A 3,257-nucleotide genomic window follows, 5' to 3' on the forward strand; every position below is an offset into this window, starting at 1 on the left:
AGTTAGTGCGTAGACTAGAGGCATCAGAAGATAAGATCGCGCGAGCTGTGGACCATTGGCTTGATCGGATAATAAGGGGGTTTATCACTAAGTTCACGGTAGACACGACCGTGAGCTATAGCGAAGCAGAACAACGTTTTCTCAAGGGACCGCGAGGTAAGTACATTAAATCATTGAATACTTGGATTAAAATGTTGTTATGTGAAAAGCGGGTTATGCGAATACATTAATATTTGGAACGACGCGGAGCAGAAAGATATACAAAGGTATGGAGGGATTAGGAAACAATCCTTTAATTTCACCTTCATGAGAGAGCGAGGGAGAGCTCGCTCGGGTTTCTCCAAGAAGTACGGTCAGTTTGATAAGGCAGCGCATTCCGCAGTTATCACCTCCACTTACACCATCACCTACTTTGCCTACTTCACCTCCATTTTCACCCACCCCACCTCCACCAAACCCACAGTTCAGCATGGCGAGCGCAATCAAGCTACCCATATTCAGAGGAGTAGGGAATGAGGATCTGGACCAGTTCTAGTTTGTGGTAAGAGCAGTGTGGGAAGCACAAGGGGTCACAGACGACAACATTAAGAAGGCCACATTGGTGAGCGTGCTATAGGATTGCGCACTGACATGGTATATCAAGCACTCTAATGATCACCCAAATGCAGGAATAGCGTATATCTAGAATGCGCCGAACAAAGAATTTAGCAGCCAAAATCAGAGACATAGTCAATTAGCGGATTTAAAGAAATCGTGATGCTTCCAGGCAAGACCCCCTGGGATCTGGATTAGAGGCTGAAGAGTACAATCCATGAGGCTAATATGACGCTAATGGATGCGCAACAGCATGCATGGTTTGTGGCATCTTTGACACCACACCTGAGGACGACGCTGTCACAACAGAAGCTTTCAACCCAGGCCGAAGCGTTGGAAATGGCAATGAGGTTGCATGAAACATCGATACAGGATCCGAGATTAGGAGTCCAACAAATCCACGCGCAACTACAAAATCTATGCTTGGAGATGCAGAGTTTGAAGCAGGATAGGGCGCCACAGCCAGAGGCACATGAAGAAGTGTGGTGCATAAAATGCAAAGGCCAGGGCCATGACAAAGACCACTATCTAGTATTTGCGAACTACTTGGCAGGAGGGGGACCAATGCCATTGAGACTAGAGGCACAGGCAGGGCCAAGTGCGGCACCCACGCTATGGTGCGCAATCTGTCAGATAGGAGGAAAGCACACGATGGATAACTATCACTTGTTGCAAAAGTATACATAGACTCCCCAACAACTGTTTTGTAATTTTTGTAGATCAGTGGGCCACGACGAGCGTACTTGTCGCAGCTACGAGTTAATGATGGAGCGGACCCCAGCATATAGAATGCAGATAGAAACACAAGGCCTCGACCCAGCCGCGGGGATGGCGCGCGCTGGATTTCAGGGCCGAGGTCGAGGATGAGGAGGAATGGGACCAAGAAGGGGCCGCAGATAGTTAATTTGTTACAATTGCGGAGGACCAAGGCACTATGCTCGCGATTGTACCAACCCGACAAGAGTATCATGTTCATACTGTGCTCAGTTTGATCATGAGATGGCAGATTGTACTACATTGATCGCACAGATGCGCGAGAAAGGGGTACTCCAGCCTGCTCCGACTCAAAATATCCAAATGATGAGGTCTGAACCACGCGAAGAGGACCCACATGTGAATATAGTGCTCAGAAGTGGTGCGACTATAGGGGAAGATAAGGGGAAGTAGCTTGAGGAAGATACATGGGTTCGCAAGGCTCGTACAAAGGAAACTGAGTTTGACTTAGAACACGTGAAAGAGATGCTTATGGAAGCTAAGAAGAGCTTCGCAGAGGCCGCTACTTTAGGTAGTAAGGATCAGCCAGAGCCAAGAATGGATCCTTCTATGCTTACTACCTTTTTAGAGACATGCATGAAGCTGCTGCGCGACAATAGGGCCATTAAAGGACTACAAGAGCTGATCACTAGGTGCGCAAGGTCGGGTGACCGCGTGTAGTCTGGAAATTAGGAAAGCATGCATTGTGCACTGGGAGGGAAATGAGATTGACGGTGCAGATTGGAGAGTATGAAATGGATCAGGTAATCCTAGACCTGGGTTCAAATGCGAACGTGTTACCAAATAAGACATGGGAATGCATGGGTAGGCCTGAATTATAGTGGTCCCCTATTCAATTATGAATGGCAAACCAATAGAAGATTTTGCCCATGGGGAGGTTGCAAGGGGTAACAGTTGATATCGAAGGTGCAAGCACGAAGACGAACTTTGAAGTGATAGAGATTGTTGATGACAACAATCCTTATCCCATGTTGCTAGGAATAGACTGGGCCACCGATATGAATGGAATCATCAATCTGAAGAAGCAAGATGATATTCGAGAAAAAGTCCCTACGCGTAGTAGTTCCACTAGACCCAGCCGAAGGAGCGTGCTACATCGAACTAGTGCATGACAATGAGCTAGATTGCATTTACCAGATAACGATACAAGACCAAGATTAGGTGAACCCTACTGTAGATGGGAGAATCTTGTGGGAACGCAACAGTTCCTGTACTTCAGATTCAGATGAAGAAGTAGAATGCTGGCAGAATCGATTGCACAAAGTGACAACGCTGAACTGCAACATGATGATTAGATTACTGTGGTGCATGATGATAGAAGAAAGGGAACTTCCAACATATGATGGAGTAACATCGGTGGATGAATTCCTAGAAAAACTTGAAAGCACAGTACCGGAACAACAACTGTATGATGCGTTGGAATGGACACTATGTGTAACACCTGTGCGATGGTGGAGTACACATCAGAAGACTATTTGAAACTGGCACGAATGTAGAAGATGGATGTGCTTACGGTTTGGAAGTCCCCAACATCGAACGAGAGCCGAGTAGCCAAGACGAAGCAGCTTGCCCGCCTACCTGTGTTGATGTGTGTAGACGTGTGTTGTGCAAGCACATCCCAGACTAAGGATTGAAAATAAGAACCAGACGCGGCAGCAGGAAAAGAGACAACAGTTCTACGTCAGGGCATTCAAAAATCTCTGCGGAATCATGAACATAGTTTACCAGGCGGGACGAACTAATTGGGACCTGCACGTGCCAGCGGTCCGATGGGCCTATAGGGCCATGTGCAAGAACCTAAGCACAAAAATGATTCTGAAGACGATGAGCAGAGTCGAGGCCATAGCTTTGGGAAAGAATCCTCACACAATAACTCCCATAATTGTGAC

This window comes from Pinus tabuliformis, chromosome X (genome assembly GCF_031772625.1).
Source record: "Pinus tabuliformis cultivar Carrire ecotype Pingquan chromosome X, CPIR1, whole genome shotgun sequence".
Classification (NCBI taxonomy): domain Eukaryota; kingdom Viridiplantae; phylum Streptophyta; class Pinopsida; order Pinales; family Pinaceae; genus Pinus; species Pinus tabuliformis.